The sequence below is a fragment of the Apus apus genome, chromosome 16, assembly GCF_020740795.1.
Source record: "Apus apus isolate bApuApu2 chromosome 16, bApuApu2.pri.cur, whole genome shotgun sequence".
In the NCBI taxonomy this organism is placed as follows: Eukaryota; Metazoa; Chordata; class Aves; order Apodiformes; family Apodidae; genus Apus; species Apus apus.
Genome location: NC_067297.1, coordinates 2,722,840 through 2,741,486, shown reverse-complemented (window position 1 = coordinate 2,741,486; position 18,647 = coordinate 2,722,840). Strand labels below are relative to the sequence as shown.

The 18,647-nt window shown below is 43.7% G+C and overlaps 1 long non-coding RNA gene across 1 annotated transcript; it reads right to left on the bottom strand.

Moving 5' to 3' along the window:
* Positions 1-178: 178 nt before the first annotated feature.
* Positions 179-12,448, bottom strand: LOC127391543 (uncharacterized). Its single transcript, XR_007891055.1, has 3 exons — positions 12,022-12,448; positions 11,327-11,458; positions 179-269 (listed from the first exon to the last, which is right to left on the bottom strand). It is a non-coding gene; the product is annotated as an uncharacterized LOC127391543 (long non-coding RNA).
* Between the last annotated feature and the right edge of the window lie 6,199 nt (positions 12,449-18,647).

Here is an 18,647-nt window from a genome sequence, read left to right as displayed (position 1 = left end):
TCCCCCTAATGTCTAACCTAAATCTCCCCTCTTCCAGTTTAAATCCATTAGCCCTTGTCCTCTCACTGCAACTCCCTGTCAAAAGGCCTTGTAGTCACCCACTCTTAGGCCCAGTTTCAGGCAAGAATATGTTTAAATGCCTTGCACAGCTGAGTCTGAGGTGTGTACTCACCTAAGTCAGGTGTCTTTCAGTTGAAGGGTATGAAATAGATCCTCAGCTGGGAAGACTCAAGTGTGATGATGGTGAATGCCACACAGAAACTGGATCACTGGAACAAAACACATGTAAAACTGAGGAGGATGGGAGCAGGTTTTGTCTTGAGCTAACAAAGCAATAACATGTAGATGTTTTTAAACACCATATTTCTGTGGTAGACGTAAGAGCTGGAGGGCTAAACTAGTCAGCTGATGTTATTGTGAGAATAATCTGGGATCACAATATCCTCCTCCATTGCACTTTGCAAAGGGTCTGTCTCTATTTTGTCACGTGGAAGCATGAGCTGCCTGGCAGTGAAATGAGCAGAGTTCTGTGGGATTTCCCATGCACAGTGATTCAAAACCCAAGGACTCACGTGAACCCATTCCAGGTGTCTCAACAGTTTGTACTGACACATGGCACAAGCATGCCCAAATGAAAGAAGGAGCCAGAAGAGGGTTCACACTTGTCTTCAATTCTCAGCTCCACAGTCTATTTGAAAACACATTTCTGGAGTTTATGCCCTGCTCTGTATTTTTGGAGTCTGGGAAGCACTAAACAAAGTAAGACCACTGGGCCATTGCACATTCTGTGAAAAAACAAGGCACAAGGGTCATATCCTTTTAATCCTACATATATGTAGAAATGGCATCTGACCACTGACATGTAGCTGCATCACAGCCATATGCTACGTGTCAATGTGTGCAGGCAGGACACAAAACCAGGCAAACACCAAAACCCAGTGTAATCTTCAAGCATCATCACAAGGGCAAGAAGGTGCAGAAGTATTTAGAACAAGAATAAGAAATGCCAAGCTGGGCCAGACCAAAAAATCAACCCAGCTCAGTACCTGATCTCCACCAGGAGGCACGTGCAGAGGGCTTAAGGGAGAATACAAAAATCAGGTTCTCCTATGACTGATCTTTCCCTGCTATATCAAGCATGTGCTTGTTCCAAACTAGAACAGATATGAAAACCCTTTCTCTTTCCCACTTCTCTGTGCATATCCTGTTCACTTGACCTTCACTCTTGAACTTCTGCTTTCCCAGATGTGTCTTTGCTTCTCCAAGTTCTGCCTTCCCAGAACTTAGGTCTTCCCTCTACCTCCATATTGGTTGAACAAGCTTTTGCCCTATTACTGCAGTGAAGTCTCTCTCACTTGGGTCCTGACACTTGTTCTGTTTCCCTGACACCTTGGGTCTAATTCTGACACAGGTAGATGTCTGCAGTAAAGGTTTCTTCACCTGAGCCAGTATCATTAGGAAACCTTTACAGTTAATAATAATAGAAATTTCCAAGGCATGATTCAAATTATCCTGAGGTGAATCACTAAACTGAATATGGATGACTTAATAATGTAAACACCTACAGTGTGAACACCTGAACTCACTTAAATTAAATCAAATCCTGACTTCTGTCTTTGCTAAGACTCCTCTTGGCCACGACTCAACATCACACACTCCAATTCGTTCCTTGTCATTTTGGGTGCTTTAAAAGGAGTGAATACTCTCTTCCCACTATCCTTAGTTTAAGTGGCACTGTCTTCTGACTTCCCTTCTTTTCCTCTCCTTTTTGAAGAGTCTTATTTTCCACTAGTCAATTCAGCTGGGATCTCACAAAACTACTACCTAGTAGCCCTGCTACCAAGAGCAGTTCTCTGCAGTAGAAAAGCAGTAGAAAAGCCTTCTAACACTGCATTACTCCATCCAGAACCCTTTTGTGAAAACCAGCTAGAGATGTTTTCAGACGGCTGTAATTAATTAAGACTGAAATGACAAGTAGTGTTGTCTGGACAGAACCAAAGTTTCAGCTGCCCAAACTTAGTTGAACTTTTTGGTATAAACACGACCACACAGCACCAAAACATAATGATACACATAAATTAGAAATTAATTTAGCTAACTACTAAATCAAAGCTGTGGAAAAAGCATTTTTTCACCACTTCAGGTGGTATATGACCTTGTCATACAAACAGCTTTTGTAAGACTCCAGGTCACAGATCTGGGAATTTCAAAAGGATGTGAATCTTCCCTTAGAACACCCCATGGCCTTCCAGCATCTCTTGCATCTGAGTAAGAATCTGAACCCCCAATATCATTGCTCTGGTCTTAAAATAGCCTGGGGATGGGGCAGAAGCTATTTAGGACAAGGTTATTTTTAACCCCTAGAGTAATTCTAAAAGCTTTTTAGGAAAAGGGCTGAATTGTTTTCTGTCTGAGCAAATCCAACATATAAAGAGGTAGCCCCATCAGAAGGTGACATAACCCAGATGCCACAGTGACTTGACACTGACTTTACAGCACTCTAGAGAGAGGAAGCAACTTCCCCTTGATCAGGCAACACCCAGGACCTCTCCTGCATCACTGAACACTCAGAAACGCCCCATCCCACTTACCTCCCCCTAGACAAAATGAAATCTTGTCCCCTATGCATCATTCATCAAAGCCAGGGCCCGTAATTAATAGCACCATTTGTTCAGGGGATTTCAACAGGTACTGAAATCCAAAGCATCAAAGCATGGACAGTCTCATCCTAGTCTGACAGATATAAATATGCCAGGAAGATTTTCACAGACACATGACTCAGGAGTCACTGTCCCTCTACAAAGGGTTCAAAGGTCTTTCAAAGCACTAAGATACTGGAAACTAGGTTCTCAGCCCCAGCACAGATAAGGCAAGATTTTGGGCTGGAATTGTCTTCACAAAAATGGGAACAGCCACAAGTGCAACAAATCCCAAAGCTCCAAACACACAACAAACTCGGAGCAGCCAGGTACAATGTAGGCCTGGTCGTGCTGCCTTCTTCTTTGGCAGCACCTCCTATCTCAGCAGCAGGAACAAGGGAGTGGTTGTTGTAAAGAGGCTCTTTTCCATACAAGAGGTTCAGTCCAGACCCATCCAAGCCAGCAACATGGGACTTAGATGGAAACTCTTTCTCCTAGCACTGCAGCACAGAATGGTTCAGCCCAACACGAGATCTCAGCCTCCTTCTTAAAACTCCCCAGCTTCTCTGGAACAATTTTTTGGGGCCTGTGGTTTTTCAGCAAAGTGGAATTTAAAAAACAAAACCTTGGTTCATTACATCATGGCTCCAGTAATGTCTAGGAACATTTTACATTTGATACAATCTCCCCAGATTACCTTCTGAAAGCCTTGCGGTCAAGAACATGGCTGGAGACACGGGAATGATGTCAGTAACCACTGAATAGCTCCTCCATCAGTTCTCTCACCACGCTAGCAGAGAAACTTGGGAGAGGCATCACTCCTCATTCAAGGGAACATGGTAATCAGCTAAAGTCAAGAAAGTCCAGCACAGGGCCACAAAGATGAAGAGTGGACAGAGCACCTGCCCTGTGAGGAATGGCTGAGAGTGCTGGGGCTGTTCAGCTGGAGAAGAGCACACTGAGGGGAGATCTCATCAGCACAGATCAGTATCTACAGAGGGTCTCAGGGGGATGGAGCCAGACTTTTTGTGTCTTTCTGCCTTCAGGAGATAAACACTTAATTTCTCAATCTATTATTAACTGGATCAGGCCCATGCTGTGGTGGAGCACTGCACTCTGCCTCTCAGACACAAAACCTTAACCCTAAATCTTAATGCAAAGCCAAACAAGCACCATTCGTGTATTCAACAATGCAAAGACGGGCACGAGTCAACCTTACAAGTCTGACCTCAGGTGACTTCTCCCATGTCACTCAAGTGAAAGACAAATTGAGACAGAATAACCAGGAATTCTGATTCCCAGCCTGTACTTCCTAGCACTGGTTCATGTTGCTTCTCATCAGAGCAATGTCACCATGAGGCCTTTATCCAACTGAGAAAACCGAAGTGACAGCAGCTCTTTGTTGTGATTGGCCCCTAAGCTCCCCTTGTCACACTGTAATTAGCTGGATTGTTTTATTGCAGTTGGGGTATTTAACTTCCAAGTGTGTTTGGAGGGCTAATTCAAAGACAAGTCTCGAAAGCAGAGACCACTACAATGTTACAAGTCCTAAGAATGAGATGTTTCTCTTAACTAGGTGGCTCATCCATTTTCTGTGATTTCCATGAGGGACGTAACAAATGTCTTGATTTTTGCCTTGAAGACTCAAAGGAGTTGGAGCTTTTGTTGTATGCACAAGAGTCAAGGACTGTCCCTGTCTCAAAAACTGGCTACCTAAAACAGGCAGCAGGTAAGAAAAAAAATAAATCAATACCAACACTAGCTCCTCCTCATTATAAATCAGGAAACAAACCATGAGGGGATGAAATGACTTGCCTGCTGTCATTTCAGCTGAATCAGAACTCACAGCACTGGGTAAAGACTCAGCCAGAAGACCACCCTTCCTCTTGAACAGCAGCTGGAGGTCTGAACATGAGCAGCCAGGCAAAGGAAGGATTCTATGGTTCACAGAGCTGGAGATTTCTGGATACCCCGGGGCTTTGCTAGAAGCCCCCTCCCCTCCATGCCTCACCACAGGATCTTTGTGAAACCAGCTGTAGAGAAATGCTGGCCTGGTGCTGTTCCCAGTGGCCCATCTGCAAGCTTCAGTGCTGACTTCCTGGTAGGTGCCTCCCTTTCAAACTGGAATCCAATTTACAAAGCCTTTAATTTTAAACTTTCTCATCACCGCCTTAATAAAACCAAATGACAGGTAATGGTCCCAGAAGCCAGGAACTATTATATCTTTCTCAACACTAATAAGGGCTGATCAGATGCTTGTGTGCTCCTTCTCCAGCTCATGAAAGCCCAGCTCCCCAAAGACTCTGCAACCAGGGGAGAAACAGGAAACCATCCTCTCACAGCTAAGGGAAGAAAGGAGAGAACATTTTTCAAAGGAAGGGGAAAACCCACGTCAATGTGAACATTTAAAACTGACAACGGGTAGCAGGATCAGTGAGTGATAATGGAGTTTGTTTGGGGCTCACGTGCTGGCTCCATTTTCCCACCAGGGCACTGGGGGCTCTCGGAGGCGCTAGAGGCGTCGCGGCTCCACGGAGCGCAGAGCAAACCGGCTCTGATTTCTGCCCAAAGGCATCAGTGTCACACCGGTCGGGGTGTCAGCTTGGGAGAATGTCAAGGCAGCAGTCATGGTGTGCTGTCACAAAGAGAAATAGATATCATTTCAAACACACAGCTTTGGAGAGAGGAGGACGAGGCTGAGAAGAGCCTTTTGGGGGGAGGGGAGAGGGACCAGGAGGCTTAACTGCTTTGGCCATACTAGAGGAGGCAGAAGTAGAGGATGATCTGCATCTTCACAGCCAATGTGTCACAAGGCTGGGAAAGGCACATGGGTATTCCAGAATGGACCTGATTCTCAAGTCTTTCATATACTTTTTGTCAGAAAAAAAGTCTCTGAAATCAGCCTACTGAGACTGTTTCCTGATTTAAGGAGTCCCTTTGTCAGCACAAAGCTTTAGTCTTCACCTCCAGCACAAAGGAGAACCCTAGTGGTGTGGTCACAATGAGGAAGGCTCCAACAGTTTTCTGTCCTCCCCAACTTACACCTCCACACTTTGTAGTGATAAAGGAGGTTTAAAACCCAATCTCCTTCCTACCCCAATTGTCTCAGCAAAAAACAGGCCTTACAGTCTTCACATCCCAGGTCCAAGGCAAACCGGGTGTACGCCCACTGCAGTGCACCCTTTTCCAGAGAAGGGTGGCTGTGACACTCTTGTCTTCCCCCATTACAGAAACCAGCAAGGTTACTTAGCCATTACTTGGAGACACTCTACCTCATCTACCTCATACCCAGGTTACAGAAAGCAACTGTGGTGCAGTCAGGACTGGAAAACACAGCATCAGACTCTCCTTCTATGCCACAAGACCATGCTGGGGCAGCTCCTCCCTCTTTCCTTTTATTTTCTTTTTGTCAGTATTTTGGGGCTTTTGCTTTTGTTTCCCTGTTGCTCAGGATAGCCTTAAACCTGCTGCTACTTCTCTTTCTCAGACCTCACTTCTTTCATGCTGATTTTCTATCCTTCCATGGTCGCAGAGGCATTTGCCACCCAGTGTACTCAGCTGGAAGGGAAAAACTTCTTTGCTGGAGGGGAAAAAAAGAGAGTCTTCACCTCAATTCCTTTCCCATGGCTAGGAGGAGAGCTCAAAAGAGCAAATTATCCCTTGTAACAGCAAGAAGCAAAGGCTACTATTCCCATTTACATCAGCATCCCTCAGACCAGCTGATATAACTACCCAATGAGGAAAACAAGGTCCAGAGGAATCCAGGAGACAGGTGGTGATAGTCCCTAGAGGGAATTTCTGGCCAATCCTTTTGGCCAGAACAGAAGAAATGACTGATCACAGGAGGTACTTGGGGCTTAGTGCAAGTCAGGCATAAGGAATAAATCTGATGGACTCTGTCATCTATTCTCTTTAGGTTTTGGGGTTCCAGGTAGCAGGAAACCCTGATCACTACTGGCAGCTGCCATTCCTACTGGCTTGAACAGATACAATTTCAGGACATGCCTGTCAAGAGTTCTGCCCACAACAAAGTAACAGCATCACAATATTCCCAGCATCTTCATTCACGTTTAGGTAATTGTATTTTCAGATAAGAAACATTTTTCAAAGAACACCTGTTAGTGTCACAAAAATGCCATCCAAGGGGATATGTGTTTTAGCAAAAGGAAAGGGGATGGAGCTAATTTTTGAGAGAAACATGACATTTCCAAGCGCTGATTATTCCTCATCCCCCACAAACCATTCACCTTCAGCTCACGTGCACAAAGGGAACAGCACCAAGGACTCTGGGGCTCCATCTCTGAGGGCATCCTAGTGGAAGGCTTGGAGACAACACAGCAAGCCTGTCTTATCACTCCCACCACTGATGACTGTGTAGAGTTTCTGATACACAAAGTCTGTATCACAGAAAGCCCTGGAGCCTGTTGCCATATAATTAATGTGATAGGAAATCTTGTACTGGAGCACAGCCAGGATTTTCATCACACTCAAGCCTCACTCAGTAACCACTGGACTTTCCATTCCTCCCTCAGCCACCCACCTTATTTGTCTTTGCTTCCCAATTCCTCTGAAGCACCTTTTAAACCCTATTGACATGATTGTTAGCTATAGTAGCATGCAGGATCTATGAAGGACTCTGTCTGGAACAAATTCCTTGCCTGCTGGCTCGTCTCTAGCCTAAATCAAGGCTCTCTCATCCTTGCACATGACACTAGCTCATATAGCCTAGAAACCTCTCACTTCCTTATTCCCTTCAGACATTTTTATACTTAAAATGGTTCCTCCTTCCTCACCCCTGTCCTTTTCCTCCTAAGTTTGGCTTTCCATGTAAAATTCTTTCAACTTTTCTGAACAGCAAAAAAATCTCCCAAGATCCCTCATTATTCTGGTTACTTTATACCTTCCCCTGTGCTCTGGATCTCTCTCTGATAATAAGGTGTATACACACTACATTGCAGCTGTAGAAAGAAACAGGATTTATACATATGGTCTTCTTCTAAGTGTAATACACAGGGCCTGGATCCTCTCCCAACATCTGCTCTTAGTCTGAACAAAGGGAATGAAAGATTTTTCAAGGTTTGTAGCTTGTGTAAGAAAGATCTCATGAAGAATTGCAATAGCATTCTCCTAACCCATGGGAAATGGGTATGGACAGCCTCTTGGAACGAGGTGTAGCCTTGACAGGGATGCTTCATCTTACAACACCAGCTTTTTCACTGCAGTCTTGACTAAAAAATAGTATTTGTATTGCTTCTTAAACACTGCAGTGTTGGACAGATGAAAATTTCTGTAGCCTGTAACAGACAGGACTGGTAAAGAGGCTTGCCACATCCATCCAGTAAATAGAGAGCAGGGCAAAGAAGTGAAGCTGGTGTCTTCATGTCTGGGGCTACACTTCTGCTGATCTGAATGATTTCTTTTTCTTTGGAGAAAAAGTGAACTCCTACTTTTGCTCTATTTCTACCTCCCAGTCACCAGTGGGTTACACCAAGCTGTCCCACCCAGCAGGGTGCTGGTTCCTTTCATCCAAAATCTGCAGGCATAAGGAAAACCCGTTGCTAGTAGTTTTGGTTTAACCTGGCTCCAAAGTCACCCAACCCTTTCCACTAACTATGCTTCCCTGTCCCCAGATGTAAAGGATTTCTATTCCTTCTGAGAACACAAACATAACAGGGTTTTCTCACTGTCCATGTGAAGCCCACTATTTAGACAAAGTCAAAGGACTGGTGGCCTTTATATCCCTGGCTTGGGCATGATCATGTTTATGCTAGGACGAAGCACACAGTAAATTCCTGAAGTTTGTTAGTCAACTTACTCTCCACAGGATAAGATGACAATACAAGGTTCATTATAAGGCCATAAGTTTCTCAACATCTAGACCCCAAAAAAAAGAGTCTTAGATGCCCAATTCCCATGGGAATCCTGAAGATCAGCCCTAATGAATCTCAGGTGGGGTGCCCAAAAGCCAGGGTTACTCTAAATCTGTACCTGCAAGTCTGGATAACTAAGTCTACTGGAGCTTTATCTATCTGTCTTTGGCATCCTGAATATGCCCTCTTTGTCCAGCCCATAGTTTTTTCCTCGTGGGATTTCAATGCTTCAGACACTTTCCCAGGATTTCAGCTTGTTGGAGCAGTACCTCAGGTGGGACCTGCAGGAAGACTCCAAGAAAAAACTCACAAACAGTAAATCTGAGATGTCTGAGGTGCACTGAAGTTCCTGGTGGAAAAACAGAAGTCCTCACCCTGCAATATGACTGTGCAGAAGCAAAACCAAGGACAGCAGGACTTCTTTCATAAATACTGTTCATCTTTAAAACAACCACTTCTCAGCCACCCTTTGGGGTAGGTATTTCATCTGTCATAGAAAAACATGGCTAAAAAGGATCTTTCTGTCTTGAAATGGAGAAGAGTGAGTTGCTGGCTTGATTCTACCACCACCTCTTTTTCAGACTCAGGGAAAGTTGTTAATTTTCCAGCCCTCAGCTCCCCACCTGCAAAAGAGACAGAACACCTACAAGTGTTTCTCTCCTCCCCTCACCATCCACCATCTTGTTTATTCAAACATTTCACAGAATGAGCAAGCTAAGGTCTAGTGCAGTGACTTCAGCAGGGGCCTTAGAGGAGTGGCCAATAGTCAATAATAAGAGACCAGCTGTTTGTCCCAACAAATGGAGAACAAAAGATGGGATGTTGTAATTTGGATGAATACAGAAAAATACTCACCCCTGTCTTGTGGCCCATTTGACTTTGAGAGAGCTGTGCAGCACATGCACAATGCAGCTGGGCTCTAGGGTGTGAAGCACAGCCCTGAGAAAAAGTTTTGCAGTGAGTATCAGCAGCAGGATCTCACTGGTTCTTACAAGCTGTGATCTCCTTTTAGACTATTATTTTATTAAGGAAAAACGCATCTCTCAGAGATCCCCCTCCCTGTTCCTCTCCTGTGACTTTCCTTCTTGAGTTCCCAGGACTATTTAATAAGGCATAGCTTTCAAAGGCATGACCAGATGGTCTAGCAAAATAGAGCTTGTAAAAAAAGAAAACTTGGGATGCATATGTGTCCCCTCCAAACATCTCTAAATGTGGATTTGAGAAACACCATTTGAGGAAAGGCCAAGGGCCTGGATTGCTTGCTAACTGATACCTAGCCAGTCGCATATATGACAGACACTCATCCTTTTCATTGCTTGGTGTCTTTTCAAACCACACAACAGTGTCATTGTTCAGATGGCAACTTCACAGCACAAGGCGACTGTCACATCCCTCAGCTGGAACTGGCTGCAGTTCAGATTTCAAAGCCCAGAGCAAGGTTTTTTCACTGAAGCTTTTCTTCTGGGAGCATGCTGACAAGCCCAACGGCTTACCCAGGAATGTGCCAGGCTGTAATAAAATCACCAGTCACCCAGGAGCTTCTTCAGAGCAGACAAAGGTACTGCAAGGGCAGGCAAAACAGATGCCCTGCAAATACGAGAAATCATGTGGTGTTTACCAGGACTCTCAGCCTTGTTCCTGCCACTCAGCTGGACCAGCTCCAGGCATTCAGGGTTCATGCTGGACTGACTCCAGATTAAATGACAATGTAATAATTTATGTGTGCCTCCATGCTTGGGTTTGAAACCCTACAATTAAAAGGACACAGGGACACAGTAATTTCCTTGCTGAATCAGACCCGTGGGCCCGTTAGTGCAGGATCCTATTCATTACACTGGTGAGTGGAAAGTTGACAACACAGTTCTCTCTGCTCTGGTGTCTGGGAAATTGGTGCTGTAAGAAGAATGACAAGGGAAACCTGAATAGTCAGGAGGAAAGAAAAAGACAACCTTGCTGAGAAAAACAGGGAGCTCCTTCTGCAGCACTACTTCTAGGATATTTATGAACCATGCAGGGCTCAGTCTGTGGGTGTAACAGCACTGATGGGCTGAGGAAAAGAACACAAGTTCCTTTTGGTACATAAATTCATACTTTCATGAATTCCTTACGTCTTACTTTGGAAAAGAACTCAAGAAATCTCAATATTCCCTCTATAATACAGTTTTGTACCCACTGAAACATGTTGGAAATGTCTTATGCTTCACTAAACACTACTAGAAATTGAAGAAAAAAGCAAGAAGTCATTTGGAAAGAAAAAGATCACCTAAATAAAACCTATGGCTTCAACTTGGCCAGGCTCTTCTCTCCAATATTCCTCTGAAGAAAAACAGAAAGAGCCAAATCATTGCGATTCCTCAACCATTCCAGTTTTGCCAAGATTACATTTTCTGATAGAAACCAAACCATTGAAGTACTTCTGACCAGAGTATCTACAAGAACTGTGATAATTAGAACACGATTTTTTTAAAATGATGTTGCTGTGAAGAGAATTCAGTTCTTGGACATGAAGTACAAGGCCACGTGATTCCTACTGTTCTGTTTTCACCTTCAGCTTTCAAGATGTTGGCTAAGGACAACTACCATCTTATTGTCAGCCAAGAGACTGAGCTTATTCCAGAGGAAACACATGTATCAAACAGTTATCTGTCACCAATTTTTATTATTCTTACATCTTGTTTAGCTGTTTTCTTTTAAAAAGTCATAGAACTGAAGTAAATGTATCCTTAGTTCAGCACAAAGACAACAAAATATAATGGATATTTATCTTGTCTAGATGCCATTTAAACTTCTATAAATGTTACCAGAAATTATTCTTACCAGCTCAGGAGAATCCACCTTTGGGAAGATTTTCAGTGCTCACAGCTTTTGCTTACATGACAGATGCTGTGTAGAGGAACTTCTCAAGGCATCATGGTATCCCAGCTGCCAATGCCAACCAGTCTGAGGAATCTGAAAAGGGAATAAACAAATGTGTATTTGTTTATGCTAGACAGTGAGCTCTGGGACAGTCTGAAAAGTAGTGCTGGGCAGCTGCCCTGGCTTTAGCAGGAGCTTTCCCACAAAATGCTTCTTCCACAACTATTTCCTACCAGTGGCAAACTATTCCCAACCCACAGCAGCAGTGGATTGCTTCCTTCCTCCTTTCCCTGCACTGAATCTGCTTCCTGGTTCAGAAAGCAGAGGTGTGAGCCTATCTTCTGTCTCTCTTCACCCTTTTCCCACCCAGAAGCTCTTTATGAGCATTCTCACCTGCTCCTCCACACTCAGATACAAGGCTGAGATACCATGTGTAGGAGTATACTAGTTATTCCAACTCCCCAGAACAGGTGCTTTGACTCGGGCTGGTTGGTCCTGCACTACAGGCAGATATTAACACATCCAAGTATAATTCCCACCTCCCCCAATATATTAATTTCTAAATTTTCCCAGTCCTTTTAATCCTCTTCAAACATTCAGTTTTGGTTCTGTTTATAATTTGGCTGAGCTGCTTACCTGAATCAACTAAGAATTACCTGGGCACAGTGAGTCCAGCTGTACGAGACGTTCCTCTGCTGGCTGGAAATGGCTTTCCTACATGACTGAAGGGTAGAAAGGTCCTTATCTCCACACTTCAAAGAGCCTCCTCCCATTTGACAACTTGGTGTCTCCCCCTAGATGATGTGAAAATCTTCTTCTCAACAGTTTTAAGCCTTTTGATCTTCATAAAAGCCAGGTCACAAAACATCTCATGCTGTACGTCTTGAGGAATGCCATAAACCCTGAGCCTTTGCCACGTCGGGCCTCCTTACCTCTAATCTCACAGTATTTATGAGCTCATATTTGCTTTGAAGGGACACAGCCTACTTTAAAATCTTGTATTAAAACCACAAATGTCATTCCCCGTGCCTGTAATTTATGTTAGTAAAAGGGGAATAAAACCCAAAACCTACTACTTTTTCTCTCACCAGTCTGACTTCTTCGTCATTTGCATTGACATCCTCTCCAGTAACAAAAGCAGATGAGGGAATTTCCAGCCAGTTTCATTCTCTGGCCAGTGCTGCACATGCCAGTACCACAAATATTGTACTGCAAACATTGTGGGAGAGTATTTTAATCTAAATAAAGATAGTGCCTAATCGGGTGCCTTTAAAATAAATGCATGAATCCATTTCTTTTAGTAACATTTGGTAAGGCTGTTAAAAATAGTGGATATGAGCTCATGGATGACTTTAGAAATTTATACTGAGAAAATCAAGAAACTCCAAAGATCAAATGAGAAGGATTTATTTCTACACATTATTACTGCATCTTCTTTTATCTGTCTGTGTGTCAGTATTTCTGAAAGTGCTTTTCATCACCCTGTTACCTTAGGGCCTGATCTCCATCCATAGCACTGGACGCCACTGAGGTGCTGAGGGCCCCACAACTTCCCTGGTGACATTTGGAGCCAAGAGAGCTCATCAGCCCTGAACTGATTTCACCCTTGCCGGTAGCTATCACTAAACACACCTCTACGTATTTTCTAAAGTCAAGACATAGAGAAAGAAGTAACATATCCTGAACTCAAGACATTCCTGAGCTGAAGAAATCAGACGGCATACTGAAGGAATGTGTCAGAGATAAAAAATCAGGCTTACAAGATCTCAAACAAGAAACTGGTCTATCACTAAAGTAATATTTCCACCAACTCTCGAAGAACTAAAAACTATGCTCTTTTTTGTTCCCAGCTTTGTTATCAGTGTATTCCAGCATAGATGGAATAAAGACAAAAACCATTTGTGTAGCCCTGTTTTGAGATGTGGGAAAGCAAGCAGATATCCCTCATATTCTGAACCTGCCACCCATGCAATATGTGCAGATACTTGAGCCTTGGTTCTTGGAAGAGGAAGATCAAGCAATGCCTCCCTCTCCCCACATTCAAAGAGGAATTCATGAAAACTCTGGGCATTTTTACTGTTTAGGTCAAGCACAACCCAGGTGTTCCTTTTGCAAACTCTACTGTGGAGCAAGTTCCCTCCTTCCCAATCTATCAATACTTGTACAGAGACAGAAGGGTTGATTTAGTTTATGGTGATGCTTCACATTTCATGGAATAGTCCCCATCCCTTACCCTCCAAAGTGACAACAAGCAAGTACATCTCAAGTTATGGGGGAATAGATGATGAACGTAAAGTGAATCTGTTGGAATTATTTTGCATTACCAAGTAAGAGAGAAATGTTTCCAGTATCATTAAATTTCTCATTTGTCCAGTGCATTAGTCCATATCATAAGAATCACACCAGGGAAAATAATAATGAGAAACTGACATAAAATCAAATATGAAGAGAGGACTGGTGAAAGTAACACTACCTTTAGAATTAAGACTACATAAGATGTCAAGTTTGACAGCTTCCTTTTCCTTCCCTTTGAAGAGTAGGTTAAGGCAAGTAATGAAATGTTACACACAGTGCAAAGACAGGGAAGGGAAATAAAAATAAAAAAATCAAAGGAAAGAAAAAAGTCACAGGGCCAAGGGGATGATGATAGAAAAATACCATAAAAAGGGTGTTCCCCCCAGTTGTCAGAGATATGAAGGCACCTGGTACAACCTTCACCCATAAAGGCTGAGATCCGTATCATTAGGAGACAGCTCCCCAGATTTGAGGCCTAATTTATGATTTTCAGATTGCCAGCTGTGACATAATTCACTGGGCAGCAAGACTGAGGTCAATATACGTTTAAGTAAAAAGGTTTTTTGTAAGCCTGTGGGGTCAATCAGGAAAAGCTGTTGTTATTGGATGGGAGGGAAGACGGGGAGAATGGATGGGCTGGCAGGGGGAGGAGAAGTGACCAAGCAGTCAATTCCCGTTAAGTAACTAAGACCATTTTATTGCTAAACAGCAGTCTCACAACAAAGCACATCCTGGAGCATGTGAGCCAAAGGATCTACCCCTTCAGAAAGAAATATTGTACCCAGTCTGTCCCTTCTTCCCCACTAACTTCCTCCCAAACTCAGCTAGGGCTCAGATTTAAATCCTTCTTTCAGAGACAGAAGATCCACAATTGAAAAGATAATTAAACCACCTGAACCAAGTTCAGTTCAAGCAATCAAAGGACTCTGTGTACAAGAAAACCATGATACAGGCCCTGCCCATGTTCTGCATCATGGCTGCAGCACCCTGTCCAACTTGAAAGGTTAGGACTTCCAGAAACTGAAGTTCTCAGTCTTACTTATCACTGTCTTGTGGCTGCTATGATGTCTTATACTGTAACACAAAAATTTATTTGATAATAATCTTTTTTCTTAAGCTGTAAGATTCCTTGTGGACCATTTCAGGGAAAAAAATCATCCACCTAAACCAACTGATGTAGCTTGTGTCCACTCCTCAAAGGATAATAATCTGGCCTAAACAGGGTGAGTTCAGGGTTCCCTAGCCAAGTCTGAAAGCTGCTGTGCATGTTTCAGCACCAAGCCAAGCCTACATATAAAACATCTGGTCTCTCTAGTCAGTTCCTACTTCCTCAGAAAGTTGTGGTTCTAGGAGCTCATGTTCAAGTTCCCAAGATGAGATCTTGGTCATCAAAGCCAGACTTAGGAGACTGAGCTGGAATTCCTGCTCTTCTCTCTCACCTTCCCAAAGCAGCTGAACCCTTTGCTTAACCTGAAAAACTTCAACTGAAACAGGGCACGGATTGCAGAGAGAGAAGTGCCCTGGTTTGAGCAAGGAGGGTGGGAAAGGCTGACAAGTTGCACAGGTAGTGTCAATAACTTTTACTGCTTGTATGGAAATTCAGAATTATGAGAAGAGTTGAGAAATCAAGATAATCCAGCCCCAAGTGTTCACAGCATGACTACACACAGAGGAAGTAAGTATAGAAATCCATCTTCTCATAGACTGTCTACAGACAGACCTGGTAGCTGGAATAGTTCACCAGGCTCTTGGTAAGATCTGGCTGGCTGCCTGCCCAAGGAAAGCCTGGGAAGCTCCTCTCCAGCCAACCAGGCTTGGAAGCAGCATCACTCACCAAGGACCAGGACGTTCCAGGGTGTGGATGTGGTTCTCCAGACTATCTTGGTTTGGCATGAGAAGGTGGCTGCATAACCAGTGGTCAGAAAGAGAACCAAAACCAAGACCACTGCTGCCACAAGTGAAGACAGCATGACACCAAAGAGACAGGCCACCATGGGCAACTCACTGAGGCAGGGCTTAACAAATCTGTTTCCTTTGTAGGCCAGGACCACTGACGAGGCTGGTGAATCCTAAGAAGGCCCTAAAGAGGAAGTCCAACTTTTATCTGTGCACAGAAATGTGTGTTATGACTTTCCAATTCTAATGCAAGACCTCACACTGACTCATCACATCAGCTGGTTGCTGCTTGTACTGTTTCAAATTTCTTTTCCCTCCAGCAAACTTCCTTATGTTGGCATTAACTTCTCCTTCTTTGGCTGATTCAACTCGTCTCTTTACTGCACAGAACTGACCTTTTTTTTTTTTTTTTTTCCTCCATACTTTGAGGGTTCTCTGCTATGTGTAGGACTTTGGGATGCCCAGAGCCTTCTCCAAAAAGCCTTTGCTGCCCACATTCTCAGAGGCTTCTACAGCTGTTTCTGTTCCAGGTAGCTGGGTCATTTCTGTAACAAATTATTGTGGAAGCAACACTTTTATAAAACCATTAAGCACATTAAAGAAAAATATCACAGCACATCCATTTCAGATGTAAGCTCCCTTGAGAAACAGGTATGGGTTGTTGGTTCAGGCCTCTGCTTTGAATAACTGAAATGTAAAGTAGCACAGAAGGGTTTAGAAACGTTTGCTTTCAGCGTGGGACTCGGGAACCCAGCTCCTGCACATCCACGACTGCAGATGAGATATACCTACCACCTCTGGGCCAAGCACTGCCATTACACAGCATTTAGGCTGGATTTTAAGAACCTCAGGTATCAGGTGCACACAAGATTCAAGTATTTTCCTCATTATTATTGCAGAGGCCTAAGTGGCAAAAGCTGCTCATGTTTTCTCCTGGTTTCTAACTTGCGGGAAAGCTCGTTATCAGCAGGGCGTCCTTGAAACAGCAACCAAGAGCATTAATTTTTAATATTTAATGTATTCCTCAGGCTCTGGGAGAGCAATGTGAGAAATATCCCGTAAAAATCTATTAGTGTTAATAAAATACCACCCAACAGGTTGTCCATTATCAGCAATTAAAGTTTTCAAAGCAGGTCAGATAACTCCCTGGAATGATTTGTGTGGCCTTTACATCCGTTCTTCTCCTTCTCCCATATTTTTTTTTCTTTATTAAACTTTCTCAACTCTTTTTTTTTTTTTCCTTTTTTTTTTTTTTTTTCCCTCCCACAGCACAGTCTGAGCCCTAACCAGTGAATTATAGCACTAATGAGGTGTTTATACTCTCTGCCCATCAATCACAGATGTGTGTGAGTGAAAGCGCCAGCCGATAGTCGGGAAGGAAGGAGTATTAGACTGTAGCTAGATAAATCCCCTGCTCTTTTCCTCTGCTGCTCTTAGCCTCAGGGCAGGAGCAAATACACTCCACCTGATTTTCTACCCAGCATAAAAATGGGGACGTCCTTGGAACTCATGTATGTCACCTCTGTCCCTCTCATTTCTCTGGCTTTGCCCCTGGAAAGTGACAGCCCCAGCAGCCAGAGGAGCAGCTATCACAGGGGGCCATCAGAGAAGGCAAGAGCTGCCCCCAGCTCATCCTGTCCTCCCATTGTAATGCTTTTCTCATCTTCTTTTCCTTGTTGGCATCTGCCTGTGAGTCCCCAGAACACAGATTTGCTGACATGCCAGTGGTGGCATGTTAATGCCCAAGACTACAACTAGAAATTAGTTAATTTAAGACTTGTTAATTTAATCCTTGTCTTGTTAAGACTTGGACTTTTACTAGCAAGGCTTTGGTTTTCTCACTGGCAAAGAATTCACCTTAAAGAAAATTAAAATGAAATCTAAATTAATAAATACCCATGATTATGGAGAACTCAAATACCTTTACACCTACATAAATTAAATGAGGTCTCTGTGGCCTCAACTTAGCATAAACTGGCAGAGTGGGCCAAATTCAGATGCGATGCTCCCCAAGAACTCCTCGAGGTATGTTTAGAGTAGCCTCAAAGTTCTTAGGAAGAAAACAGAGAGCTTGTGGCTGGCATCTCTAGCAGCCTTGCACAAGAGTAGGACATCTAAGAGATTTTTTAAGAAAGGGAGTTAGGAGCAAAGAGAAGGAGCTAGAGGGGCTAAGCCATAGCTGTAACTTCTTCCAAAGTAGCTTCCAAAGTAGTCCTAGTTCAAGAGCAGGATCCCTCCAAGCTCGGGTACCCCACATGCTCTCAAGAAGAGAGGATCCCAAAGCTGTGTGCAGTGCTGGCAGCCTCCTGCCCCAGGAGTTCTGGTTTTAGCCTCACCTCAGCACATATCAGGGTGGAGCAAGCAGATTTTCCTCATCCTGTTGAATGATTAGTATGTGAGGCTCTAATATTAAAGAAAACTATGTTTTCACTTGCATGTGGTTGATCTCTGTGGTGCTTCTCAGAGCAGTATCCTCTTACCCTTGGCTATTACAGAAATAGCTACCAGCCACCCCATCTTTCCCTCATTCCCACCATATTTATCTCTTCTCCTCCTCACAGGATCCTGTTCAATCTCCTTCTCTTTGCTGGTTTACTCTCCATTCCTGTAAAGAAATCTCTTCTTGCTCCCTCCCCCTACCCCCAGGTGCAGACCTCACCCTCAAAGGCAGCTCTTTCCACTTGCTCTGTACATGCTCACCCACTGTCACATTCCCCTTGGGGACAATGGCACCCTTGGGACTGCCAGTTCACTTCACTTGGGACAGGGGATTTCTTCTCTTTTCTCAGGTTCATGCCTAGGACAGAGATTTTTAACTCTTATCAATCTGTAACTCCCTACCAGTTTTCCAAGGAACCTAACAGGTCCTTGTTCAGTTAATTCATGTTCTCCCTATTTACTTTTCATGAGCCCCTTCCCAGTTATCCATGGAGCCCTTCAGCCTGCTGGTGGAAAAACCTGATTAAATTTCCCAGTGGAAAGAAAAGCCTTTGGTCAGCCCAACCATTGGGTCAGATCCCCATGGGAAACTGCCACAGACTCTGGAAGGAACATCACTGCAGATAGTTCACTTTTTGGCAACATTGAAAAG